This window comes from Macrosteles quadrilineatus, unplaced genomic scaffold (genome assembly GCF_028750875.1).
Source record: "Macrosteles quadrilineatus isolate MER2022 unplaced genomic scaffold, UCM_ALF_1.0 Scaffold_3__2_contigs__length_128488019, whole genome shotgun sequence".
Taxonomy (NCBI): Eukaryota; Metazoa; Arthropoda; class Insecta; order Hemiptera; family Cicadellidae; genus Macrosteles; species Macrosteles quadrilineatus.
This window is the reverse complement of record NW_026542596.1, coordinates 50397206-50412391: the sequence shown is the minus strand read 5'-3', so window position 1 is coordinate 50412391 and position 15186 is coordinate 50397206.

Genomic DNA, 15186 nt, shown 5'->3' with positions numbered 1-15186 from the left:
CAATTCCAGATTCACCACAAAAGAGACAAAACATATGATCAGTTTTTATGTAATTTGTATTAATAACTTTGTAAATAGTAATGTATTTGGAATCCATTATCTATATGTAATATAAATGCAATGTTACCAGAAGGATGTTAATAAACATGTTGTATGTTGCAGCCGTTTAAATTCTGAACAAAATAGTAGGACTCCCATTCCTGTAAATTATTTTGTTTTCCCATATAAACCCATGAAAATATTGAAAAATGGTTTTAAAACCGACCGTAATAGAAAGGTTTCTGTTATTGTCCTTTTATTTCTAAACAAAATTGTACAACCCCTTATTTTTGTACAAATTAATGTTAATAAGTTAATGCATATTTTGTGATTTCGTCTTTTAAATATCATAGCAAAATTCATTGCTTACCCATGATAGAGGTTGTTGACAGGCTGATGGGAGAAAGTATGTGTCAGGTTGCTCATACTGTTTATTTTCATTTATGACAACAGCTTAATAATATGAACCAAGAAACAATAAAAAGCTGCGATACACAATGAGAACTGTCAAAGTAGGATTGTTTACAGTTCAGTTTATGTATTTGTTTTTATATTGTGTTACTTTTCTTTGGGTGTAGTGGTAGAACATAATGGCTATGGAAGATGTGTTATACTATAGCATACCGTAATTTAAAATAACCAAATTTCCTTAAACAATGTGTTTTTCTATTGCAATTGCAAAGCACGAGTATAACTTGTATAAGCATTTTATACTTAAACGCCAACCTCGTACAAAGGACGGGTATTCTGCTAGTTTTTCATATTTGTTTATATTCCTTACAATCTAAATAAATGTTTATTATTAAAATTTACTTGTTAATAAACCCCAATAATATTTATACCATACAATTTTATCAAGGTATTTTCCACTTTTATGTTTGACCTACATAATGGCAATACATAAAGGGAAATACAATGTTAATACATAACCGGCATTAAATACATTTTGTTTTTATTTTAATTGTTTACCACCACTACACTGTGGGTGTTGTTGGTGTTGTGCTATATGTAGAGACAATTTCTATTCATGCAATTTACTGCTTTTGATGCGTATGTCTTCTTATGTCTTAAGCAACAATGCCAGGAGTTTAGATCCCAGGAAAAGAATTATTTGTAAATAATATAGCTTGTGTAAAACTAAATCATAGGCCTTAACACAAATGTTGTGGTCTATAAAGTTTTTAACTCATTAAGGGTTAACAGCCATGTAAATTAGATGACGGGACTGTTTGGATGAATGAATAATAAACGATCCCATTAACAACAGTGTCTGTCTCCACTTGTACAGATAAGTCACAGCTGTAGTAATTAACTCACATTTAATGTTACGTTTTTATATTCATTGTATTTAACAACCAAGAAAAATATTAAATTTAGTTGTGTCTATGTTATACTAATATACAGGGTTAATTTTAAATGAGTTCCCCCCCTACTTTTTTCTACATTTCTTAAGATATCATCTCCGGACCACGTCAGATCATTGTTGAGTAGTAAGTACTTCATTTTGACTGGGTATACATTTTTGGCCGCCATCTTGGATCCGCCATATTAGATACAAAGTTTTTTGTAAACTCAACTGAACTCAATGCCGCAATCCGTTTTTCATTTGCAACTTTGGTTTTTGAAATATTGAAATTTTAAATAAGACTATTTTAATATTTCATCAAGATAGCTTGATAACCAAAAATGGATTCCAGCATTGAGTCCAGTATAAAAAAGTAGTCCAAAATGATGGGTCACAATACCACCTTCATATTTAAATTAATTGATCACATTTCAAAATGGCGGATCCAAGATGGCGGCTGAAAAAACTACATCCGTCATAACCAAGTGAAAATATGTCGGCAATGAATGGTGGTGTATACTTATCTTTATCTAGCACTATTTTGAGATTATGGTCTTAGTTTGTAAATGCACAATGTTAAAATGCGCTAAAAATAAAGTTATAAAAAGTCCTCATAACTTTAGAACGGATCAAGATTTAAAAAAAATAATTGCGGCATTGTAATCAGCGTAAAATTCTGGTTTGAAATAATGGGTCACAACCCTACCTTTACGTTTGAAAAAAAAAACTTTGTATCCAATATGGCGGATCCAAGATGGCGGCCAAAAATGTGTACCCAGTCAAAATGAAGTACTTACTACTCAACAATGATCTGACGTGGTCCGGAGATGATATCTTAAGAAATGCAGAAAAAAGTAGGGGGGGAACTCATTTAAAATTCACCCTGTATATGTACACTCATTGCTTTATTTTTACATCTCTATAAGTAGGCCTAACCCAAATTAAAATGTTAATGTTTTTACCTAAGACAGTTTTTAAATTCGGCATTTCATATCAGTTCTTAGAATAGAAAAGTTTCACATAAGAGCATTGTATACTTACATAACTGTATAGTTATACAAAACAACACGCCGAACGGACCAATGAGGTTCAAGGATTGAGAGAGTACAAGTAAAAATGGTGATAACATATTAAATTATAAAACGGATTCAAATTATGTGTATTACATTTACATGTAAAACGTCCTATTTAAATTTTAAAACAAACAATAAATACCACCCAACGTCACGTGTCGTCATAAAATACATTGTATAATCTTCAGAAAGTGTCATTATATTTCCCCCTGAACAATAACTTTCGTACTTTTAGTTAATTACAGGGTTACAAAAACAGTTACATTTTATGAACATACTATTTAATCTAAACCTGGATTTTGAAATAATATTGGGTATGTGCCATTGAAAGTTTCAATACTCATTTTTTTGCTAAAACTTTTATCAAGGAAACAGTTTGTTTTATGTATCCAATCCTATGTCCTTAAGTAAGTCAAACTAACTAGTCTAAACTAAAGTTAATTTATTTTGTATGTCTAAACGAACCACTGTTGGCTAAGGTTTCGCACATTATAGTATTTGTTACTGTTAAGGATATAGGATTGGATAAATAAAACAAACTGTTTCCTTGATAAAGGTTTTGGTAACAAATGAGTATTGAAATTTTCAATGGCACATACCTAATATTATTTCAAAATCCAGGTTTGGATTAAATCGTTTGTTCATAAAATGTAACTTTTCTTGTAAAACTGTAATTGACTAAAAGTACGAATATTATTGTTCAGCGGGAAATATAATGACATTTTCTGAAGATTATGCAATGTATTTTGTGACGACACGTGACGTTGGGTGGTTTTTTTTATTTTTTTTATTTGGACGTTTTACATTGAAATGTAATACACATAATTTAAACCCGTTGTATAATTTAATACGTTATCACAATAACGGAAAAAATGTAAACTTTCCGAATTCAAAATTCCAAAATTTAATTCAAGAATTTATGTTAAGTCAGCTTAAAAATGTTTTATTACGAACGTTTTGTTGATCACATGACGTGTCTTATGTGTAAGGATTGCCAACTAACGCTCAACTAGAAAAGACGCCTTATAGGTGACTCGTCGGCTGGAGTAATGGGATTACAGCTTAGTCTTTGAGACACCAAAGTGGCTGTTAAGTAGAAGCTACAAACAATCTTATTCATCGAACGTAGACATATGTAAACATCTGACCATCCTTATTTCTCCGTCAATTTCAGGATATTATTTAAGGATGCAAAATATGAAGTAATGTATGATTTTTTTTATCTTATAATGTTGTTTGATTGATTTTTTTTATCTTATAATGTTGTTTGATTTTAATGCAAAGCAATATCTTAAGTGATAGAAGCCATTGTAATTCAAATTGTATCCTGATATTAAAACTGTACATTTCACTGAGAAGACCTATCAAAAATAAAATTATTTCTATAAACATATACTTATCCATTGATATAAAACACTTATTTTTCGTCATACTGGCCATCCTAAACATACACATAATGATTAGTGTTATTCTAAATATACAAATGACTAGGATTTGTACAATAACAAGTTAACTTCAGATGCAGTCTACAACTTTAACACAACCATCTTTGGTTTGAAAATAAAAACATTGAGAAAAAATACATGTCCAAATTATGTTAAGTCAATTTGTTAAAAGAAGATGAAATGTTATTGGCATAGTTGTCAATAGAATAATTGAGCATAAATGTATTATATGGACAATAAGAATCGGTTGAAGTAGACCTATTGTTCTCAATACTGTTTACATAAAACCTATTGGTAGAATCATTGGGGCCCTTCAATTCTATGTTGAAACAATGGTGGATGTTCAATGTTATCTGTTTACTGCATATGTCAGTGGCCAATAAATTATGCTGTTGGCATTTGCTTCAAACTGCTTGGTAACAAACTCATAAAATTAATGAAAATATTGCAGTTGATACATTTGCCAGATAAGTAGGTTTTGCATTTGGTGGTTCAGGGCTGAATTAATTAAGCTTTTAAAGTTTGTTCAATGTTTGGGGAAACAAACATATTTTGTTTACTGTTTAAAATCTAATGTGCAGGTATATTATTCTTTTCATAAGTATAGACAGTATTATAATGAAATTAGGATATCATTTAGAAATAGCTATTTAAGTGTCTGCATTAAGTTTTGTTAAACAAAAGATGCATAAACTACTCATCAATACAATTCAATGTAGTTTGAACTTCTTTGACAGTATGAAAGCTAAAATAATTGCTATTTTAAATTTCACTGTTTGTTCACTAAAGGAGGGATTCTTTAAATTGTTTTTCCAACCTATCATAAAAACTTCCATAGTTTAGCAGAAAATAAGTGACGTATAAAATTGTTGTTACTTTTTTTAAGAAATCGTCAGGTATTTTTTTATGGCTTAGTTTTTTGTAGTCTAAACATAAACAGTCGGAATACTATTATTGTAAGAATACTACAAACTAATAAGAGAGTGCGTGTATGTATTCTTGTAAAAGTTTTAAGGCTACAACCCAATATAGTTAAAGAAAATGCTCAAACAAGAGGTAACATAAATCCTTTGCTCCTAAATTGATACAAACTTATAATTACTGGCAGTGTTTAATGTTCGGCGGAGATGCTATTCTGCCGTTCTCTGCTGCTGTATTATTGAATTTTTACTTCCTTTATTACCTTAAAACATTCTTAACTTATCTTCTAAGAATGACGTTATACAATTTCCTACCATAAACCAGCCATTTTAACACCATTTTATCTCGAAAATTATAGAAATAATGAGTTGTGAAAAATTCTAAAAAGAAAACACCGGGGTGTAAATTTCTGACGGTTGTTAAACGTTGTGAAAGAAGTCAAGTTGTTAATTTGTATTCACCCCAATACTGGAATCACACGAAAATGTAGTACTGTAATATCAACATTAATTATTATCATTATTATTAGTAATATCAAGATTATAATCAAATGGCCCTTAGACTAATGAGATGAATTGTATTTAGTCATATGCAAAATCCATGACGGGTTTACATTTGCGACATGTGTTTAACCATGGGTAGTGACGAATTTTAATACACCTTGTATGTGGGATGAAATAAACCAAGATAATAAAAACTAAATAAACATTTATAAATACAAATTTAGAATTAGCATTGGCTTATAAGTGAAATTGTAAGAATATGACTTGATTTTCCTTCCCATTTTACCGATACGTAAAACCATAATTTCAACCAGAATGGTAATGCAGCGAGTTAATTTGATTTTAAAATAAAAGTTTATTAAATTTCCTAATTATAAATTTTAGCCGATAAATACTGTAGACAATTTTATTTAAGCTAATTTTACTAATATATAGCAAACGAAACTAATATATAGATTTAGCAACATTAAATTCAAGTTAATCATTACAGCTGTGACTTATCTGTACAAGTGGAGACAGACGCTGTTGTTAATGGGATCGTTTATTATTTATTCATTCAGGCAGTTCCGTCATCTAATTTGCATCGACATAAACTTTAATGACCTATAGCCTTTAAATTTGTGACCTTACGTAGTTAAAACTAACCAAATGAACCATATTGATAGTTTCTTAAATAATAGAAGGAAAAAGCGAATCTATATGCATAATTTTTATAATTAGGAAAAAATAACGGAAAAATATGATAAATATTTATCAGAGGGAGAAAGATTTAAGTCTAATAGTGTTGCGTTTGAGCATGATACGACTTAATGCTTTATTTCTTTATTAGATTTGATTGCATTTCATAAGTTTTTTTTATTTTACTTTTTTACATAAGAGTATAGGTTTTTTTCTAAAACATAGAACTTTTTACATTTCAATTTGGACGATTATTAATTATTCATATTTCAGATTTGTTGTATTTTATTATTTAACAATCAATTAATTGGTTTCTAGCAATTAACAATTAAAATTTAGTTACAAGATGTGTTAAAGGAATTAACTTTTAAAAGTATTCAATTGTTAGCGAGAAATTTCCAAGTACAGTAATCAGTAATGCTGCATAAAAGCCTTTTCTATATAAACCATTTTGTTATTTTTTGCAGCATTCGATCTATTACAAAATATTGTTACTTTATTTTACATAGTGTTAATAATTTAAATATTACCTTTTTAATCAATTATCCATAAAAATTTGATGTTAATCGTATGTAATTTAAATCCAACAAAACCTTAATTTATGATAAAAGTTATGTTTTCCTTATAGCTCAAGAATTTTCAAACATTTATCTATTTAATAATTCCCAAGTTTGGTTTGACCGACTTTGTTTCACTTCTGTCCATAAACGCAAGTTAAACAAAGCACAGAGCCAGTCGACCAACTCTGCATGGTACATATAACTTTGCGTGCTTCTTTGAATTTTTATAAATACTAAAGCTTGCATTATATTATTCATACAATGTGTCCAAAAATATGTTCAACATAGTAAAACTAGGTATTTAAACTTGTGACAATCTGTAATACCTTTTCTTGAACCATTGCATCTTAAAATTAATATAAAGTAGTGTTTCCAAAGATTCCTTTCCTCGTTAAAATTATTGTAAATAGTGGTTTTAATAACACATTAATATTCTAATTTGGTTTAATAAAGTGCAATTTTTACTTTAAAAATTAACAAAAAGTATTTACTCGTTAATCATACGTGAGCAAATTATTGTGGATTTTGAAGTTTTTTGTGCATAACTGACTGATATTTGACTTGGACTTAAGCTGTTAAGTTAAAATATTTACATTACGTATCAAATTAAAAAATAAATTCATTAATTTGGTCTTATATAACAATGGTGTTTGAGACCTAATTTTTGCGTTGAAAACAAATCAAACAAAAATAATGCTATTCCTATATTATTTTTCCTTTATGTTTACGCCAAGGGTATTTTTACATTATGAATTCGAAACACTCATGCTTTAATGGAAAGCTGTCCATTTGTGTTGATAAAAATAATAACTAAATTTGTGTACAATAAAATACATTTATGTGTAAACTTACTCTAATAAACTTAAGACATCTCAAATAACAATTTCAATCAAAATGCCCCTTTATTCGTCCAACTAGAGGAGACGCCTTATAAGTGACTCAGACTAAAGGGATTATTGCTCAGTCTCCAGACACCAAAGTGCCTCTTAAGTAGTGGCAATAAACAAGGTAAGTTGCAACCATGTAATCTGTATTGGCAATACAATACATCTACCTGCAACCCACTCTACTTGTAAAGTAGTTCTGTCTAACTATTTTATCTTAAAATATAATTACCAAAGTTTTGAAAACGTTTTATGAAATAGAGAAAAATTATGATTTAGAGTCACGCTGGGTCAGTAATGATGTAACAATGCATTCATTGTTACTTTATAAAACTGTCAACTGAAGTTTATATTTATTCTTGTGATAGATAACTGGCAAAGAAGTTAATACTTTACCCTTTAACATAAAATTAAAACTCGTGGTTACAAATAGCCAAGTGGGCAAGTTTTGTTCAATCAAATACATTGTTACAAACAAAACATTACAATTACTAAAAAATTAACGTTATTTTTTTTTTACTTTTTACAATTTCCTACCATAAACCAGCCATTTTAACACCATTTTATCTCGAAAATTATAGATGTAATGAATTTTGAAAAATTCTAAAAAGAAAACATCGGGGTGTAAATTTCTGACGGTTGTTAAACGTTGTGAAAGAGGTCAAGTTGTTAATTTGTATTCACCCCAATACTGGAATCACACGAAAATGTAGTACTGTAATATCAACATTAATTATTATCATTATTATTAGTAATATCAAGATTATAATCAAATGGCCCTTAGACTAATGAGATGAATTGTATTTAGTCATATGCAAAATCCATGACGGGTCTACATTTGCGACATGTGTTTAACCATGGGTAGTGACAAATTTTAATACACCTTGTATGTGGGATGAAATAAACCAAGATAATAAAAACTAAATAAACATTTATAAATACAAATTTAGAATTAGCATTGGCTTATAAGTGAAATTGTAAGAATATGACTTGATTTTCTTTCCCATTTTACCGATACGTAAAACCATAATTTCAACCAGAATGGTAATGCAGCGTGTTAATTTGATTTTAAAATAAAAGTTTTTTAAATTTCCTATTTATAAAATTTTAGCCGATAAATACTGTAGGCAATTTTATTTAAGCTAATTTTACTAATATATAGCAAACGATACTAATATATAGATTTAGCAACATTAAATGCGAGTTAATCACTACAGCTGTGACTTATCTGTACAAGTGGAGACAGACGCTGTTGTTAATGGGATCGTTCATTATTTATTCATTCAGGCAGTTCCGTCATCTAATTTGCATCGACATAAACTTTAATGACCTATAGCCTTTAAATTTGTGACCCTACGTAGTTAAAACTAACCAAATGTACCATATTGATAGTTTCTTAAATAACAGAAGGAAAAAGCGAATCTATGCATAATTTTTATAATTAGGAAAAAATAACGGAAAAAATATGATAAATATTTATCAGAGGGAGAAAGATTTAAATCTAATAGTGTTGCGTTTGAGCATGATACGACTTAATGCTTTATTTCTTTATCAGATTTGATTGCATTTCATAAGTTTTTTTTTATTTTACTTTTTTACATAAGAGTATAGGTTTTTTTCTAAAACATAGAACTTTTTACAATTCAATCTGGACGATTATTAATTATTCATATTTCAGATTTGTTGTATTTTCTTATTTAACAATCAATTAATTAGTTTCTAGCAATTAACAATTAAAATTTAGTTACAAGATGTGTTAAAGGAATTAACTTTTAAAAGTATTCAATTGTTAGCGAGAAATTTCCAAGTACAGTAATCAGTAATGCTGCATAAAAGCCTTTTCTATATAAACCATTTTGTTATTTTTTGCAGCATTCGATCTATTACAAAATATTGTTACTTTATTTTACATAGTGTTAATAATTTAAATATTACCTTTTTAATCAATTATCCATAAAAATTTGATGTTAATCGTATCTAATTTAAATCTAACAAAACCTTAATTTATGATTAAATTTATGTTTTCCTTATAGCTTAAGAATTTTCAAACATTTATCTATTTAATAATTCCCAAGTTTGGTTTGACCGACTTTGTTTCACTTCTGTCCATAAACGCAAGTTTAACAAAGCACAGAGCCAGTCGACCAACTCTGCATGGTACATATAACTTTGCGTGCTTCTTTGAATTTATTATAAATACTAAAGCTTGCATTATATTATTCATACAATGTGTCCAAAAATATGTTCAACATAGTAAAACTAGGTATTTAAACTTGTGACAATCTGTAATACCTTTTCTTGAACCATTGCATCTTAAAATTAATATAGTGTTTCCAAAGATTCCTTTCCTCGTTAAAATTATTGTAAATAGTGGTTTTAATAACACATTAATATTCTAATTTGGTTTAATAAAGTGCAATTTTTACTTAAAAAAATTACAAACGTTAACTCGTTAATCATACGTGAGCAAATTATTGTAGATTTTGAATTTGTTGTGCATAACTGACTGATATTTGACTTGGACTTAAGCTGTTAAGTTAAAATATTTACATTACGTATCAAATTAAAAAAATAAATTCATTAGTTTGGTCTTATATAACAATGGTGTTTGAGACCTAATTTTTGCGTTGAAAACAAATCAAACAAAAATAATGCTATTGCTATATTATTTTACCTTTATGTCTACGCCAAGGGTATTTTTACATTATGGATTCGAAACACTCATGCTTTAATGGAAAGCTGCCCATTTGTGTTGATAAAAATAATAACTAAATTAACTAAATTTGTGTACAATAAAATACATTTATGTGTAAACTTACTCTAATAAACTTAAGACATCTCAAATAACAATTTCAATCAAAATTCCCCTTTATTCGTTCAACTAGAGGAGACGCCGATAAGTGACTCAGACTAAATGGATTATTGCTTAGTCTCCAGACACCAAAGTGCCTCTTAAGTAGTGGCAATAAACAAGGTAACTTGCAGCTATGTAATCTGTATTGGCAATACAATACATCTACCTGCAACCCACTCTACTTGTAAAGTAGTTCTGTCTAACTATTTTTTCTTAAAATATACTTACCAAAGTTGTGAAAAAGTTTTATTAAATCGAGAAAAATTATAATTTAGAAAGACTTTCAAACCTATTCACGCTGGGTAAGTAATGATGTAACAATGCATTCATTGTTACTTTATAGAACTGTCAAATGAAGTTTATATTTATTCTTGTAATAGATAACTGGCAAAGGAGTTAATACTTTTCCCTGTAACATAAAATTAAAACTCATGCTTATAAATAGCCAAGTGGGCAAGATTTTTGTTCAATCAATTACATTGTTACAAACAAAACATTACAATTACATTTTTTTTTTACTTTATTTAATTTACAATCTGTTCAAGTTGAACAATAAGCAAATGATATAAATAGTAATACAAAAATAACTTGAAGAATTATTTTTTTTATTTTAACTTTTTATGTTAATATTATTTTTTTGTTTATTGAATTAGTTTGCTTACTGTTCACTTAAATTAAATTTGTTTTAAATAAGTTAGAGCTACAACTAATGTTGGACCGAGACCAGAATAAAGTTAATAAACCATGAAAGTATATGAATTTGATTTGTTGCCTAAAAACCTTCTTTTGAAAAATTAACGAAAATGTTGATGATTCATTAATATTTTTTTTCTTTTTTCTACTTTTGCAAAAAGATATATTAATCTTTTTACTGTAATCAATTATTGTGATATTAGATTTAGAATATATTTTAAGAACATGTATTTGTACTAATTATCTATACTATTTTGTTAACAGCCTTAATAACTATCACGTACGGTACAAAACAAAAATAAAATAAAGCTTGACACCTTTACTGTGAATAAAAAAATATTTGGAAGATAAACAAAATTTTAAAATACTAGCTTTATTTATTTTGTACTATTTTTCCCTCAGATGCCTCAAGACAACAGAGAAAATCAGATAATGCCTTAATTAAACCGAGAGGTGATGTGGATTATTGGTGCGGCTTTCGTAGCTATTTTTACCATATGGCCGTCCACATTTGAACATGTATCAATACTAATAATAGTATTAATAATATCAGTTGTATTAGAAATAGTTATAGTAGTAATACATTTGGGTTTATTACTAATATTTATATTTGAAGTAACACTGAAAGCTCTGCCATTAATAATTTTTTTCAATACCGGCCTATATCTGGTCGTTCGCCATAGGGGACAATAGAGTATGGTTTTGGGGGGGGGACATTTTTTTAAATCTATGAAATAAATGAAGTATATTGTTTTTTTTTACTTAAAAATAACACAGCAAACATTACTATCTAGATAACAAAACAAAAATAATATATAGGTATTGTAGAAATAAAGTAAACAACAGTGTAAAAAAATACCTTTTATAACAAAGTAAAAAGTTTACATAGGCAAGGCGTGTGCGAAATCTATCGATATATACTACTAAACTTAATCTATTAAGTTTAATTAGTGGCATTTAAAGCACTTTAGATCCATATATCCTTCGTGGATTTTAAGAAGTGATGTAAAATAAAAAGCTTCTCCGTAATTTATGGAACAAATGTATCTGAGTTTTCCAGCGGTCGCATGGACATTGTGATTAAGCCGTTAACTATTTTCTAAAGTATGACATAACAATGTTGGTTGGGATTAAAAAAGGCGAAACAAATAGTAATCATTTTATAATACGACAAACGTAAAATTCACTCATTTAAATAATTGAAAAACACGTTACGGTCATTTGAAAGGCTATACACAATTTATCCGATTTGATGAAATGAAATGAAATGAAATGAAAATCCTTCTTTATTTGATCAGAATCTTGAGTCGATAATAATAATTTTGACAATTTGTTTTCCAAATAAATCAAGTTGTCAGATTTGTTTTTGGAGTACACATGTTTTGAAGAAAAAAAATTATTACTGAAAGTTATTAAAATAAAATACTATTACTTTTTAAAGATTTATAGTACTTAGTGCATTTTCTTTTATAACGGATATTTAATAACGGAGGTATTGTAAGCAGCATATTACAGTTCATTATCATGATTAAATCCATTGTCCAGAAGTAATATGTTTGTTTTAGCAGAGGCTATATATTGTTGGAACAATATACATGATGACAAAGCGAGTTCAAATAATTGAAACTAAAATACACCTAAAGCTTACGAAGGTTAGAATATTAAAAATTTTGGAATTTCGTACAGAGCTAGCGAATAAACTCTTTTTACCAATTGTGTAGTTTTTAAAACAAAAAATTCGTTTCGTATGATATATAAATATTTTATAGGGTTTATATTTGGTCATCTATGAGACTATCTAGGTTAATTGTACAACAAGCTACTATCTATATTATCTGTATGCACCCTTAGCATAAAATAACCATTTCAGATCTTAAGTTGTTTTTCTGGATCACAACAAAAACACTATTGTTGGAAATCAATTTAGTGACTAAAGAATGTCAGAATAAGCAGATAAGTGAGTTAAGAACTCTTTGTATTGTTGAAACTATAGTTTAAGGATATAATCTTTTTTATATCGGCCTCCGTTATCTTAAACTGGTCCATATGTTTTTCTCTGCCCTCGATGGTCAACGATTAGTTTGGCGTATACATGTTAGAGCAACGTTGTACGTTGATGTTTTACAATTAAATAAATAACAAATGTGCATTTTCAAGATTTCTATGTTTTTATTGTTTAAAAATGTATTTGTTTAATACTTAATTTTTATCATTATAACAAAATCGTAATGAATATACATATTTCATCCAAACTAATTTTCTATTTCTTTAATAAAATATTTAATATATTACTAATTTTCTCTTATTTAAAACTCAACTTGTAAAATTGAACCAGAGTATTCGTTAATTCTAGTGTTATACAAACTAAAAATAGCTGCGGTATTTTTAAATAATTATTATTATATTATTATTATTATTATTATATTATTATTTAATATTATTATTAGTTGAATATTAAAATATTATTATAGACCCTGCATGCTATACAGTGATGGTGGAACTTTCCTCATGAAATTGTGCAATAGAAATATGACAAATTAAAGATTGACGTTATTATCCATACCACGTTAAAAAAACCTTGGTCTAGATATAAAGGCGTGAAGACAGATATGTAGTGCTCAAATTAAAAAAGTAATGAAAGAAATAGGTTCCCTTATAAACAAGGTTATAAAAGATAAAATAGCTAAAGCTATTTTGACTAAAGCTAGTCATTAGGTTTATGTTTCCCCGGTCCTGCTGCAGACCTCATTCGTCAGTTCTCTCCTCGGCACACCTACGTTGACAACAGAACCTCAACAAGATTCACAATCGACACTGTCACAATACTTCGTCCTTCGTAACCGACAGAGTCTTCGCCACGTAAGATTACACAGCACCCGCAAAATAACAATGATACTGTTCATCCTCTAAAGACATCATCTGGGGACCGAGCTCGTTTATACATCCCAAGTGACGTCATAACTCCAGCAGCGTACATCTTAAAATATGAATGCATATTAAATACACAATCAGTATCCATAGCATTGCAATAGAATTGACAATAAATCACCACTGCCTAGCAACTATTTATTATTGTTTTTGCTGATACCTAAAATTATTTCTTCACATAACCTTAAAACTGTAGTTGTGTTGACTGTTAGTGTACATTCTTATTTTGGTGAATAGTGGTAATAGGGTATAGTGTGGTGAAAATAGCGTTCGTACCACGGACCAAAATGGTTTTGCAGCTCTCGATCATTTTAAGTTCTCGACTTCGTCTCAACTACCTCGACCCGGCAAAACCTCATTTTCGGCCCTAGGTACGAAATATACTATTTTATAAATAATTGTAATTGTGATTGTAATTGAATCAAATGGTTACAGAAAATTTATTAAAACATTATTAAGTTGTTTGAAGTTTGAAGATATTATTCGAATTGATAACATGGATGTATATGAGTTATTGTGTTAGTCACTGTCATTATTTCATTGAAAGGTATTAAAGTAGATCATAGTTTGCGAAAGCATGCAAAATTGTTCAGAATAGTTCAAACGTTTTTTTCATACCTACTGTTTTGATAAATCTTACTTATTGATAACTTTAACTTTACAATATTGACTATAAAGTGATCATAAAGACTTACTGTATCATGATGTCAACACATTAATGTGAGGTACAGTGTAGTTCCAACATGATTATTTCAAACCGTCAGTACAAGAAGAACGATTGAGCATATTCTTTTCCTTAAGCTAAAGCTGCGAATCAATAAGTCCAAGAATCCTTACTGTCCTGGTATATCTCTCTAAAATGTAAATTATTATTGAAACCATAACCAAATCTGCATTGATAATTCTTTAGGGCTTAAGTCAAATCGGTTAGCACAAATCAGAGCGAGAACCAACTGTTTGCCTGACGTTACCTAAAATAAATTGTAGATTACTCTATATTTAGAGATTGTGAGACTTGTCGAGTAATACGTGTATTGTCTTGTTACCTAATACGATTCCCAGATTGTTAGCACCCAGCACGACTCAAAAATAAGTTCATTACAAGTGTAGTGCCCGTGTAGGGGTTGAAATGTGAATGTAGTCCTTTTCAGAATAATTTCCTGATTCTAAATCCGAGGTTAAAACCATGCATAGATTCAAGTCCCATAAAGATTCAAAGATATAGATAGATAGATTCAAGTGCACTAGATAAAGGATGTATCT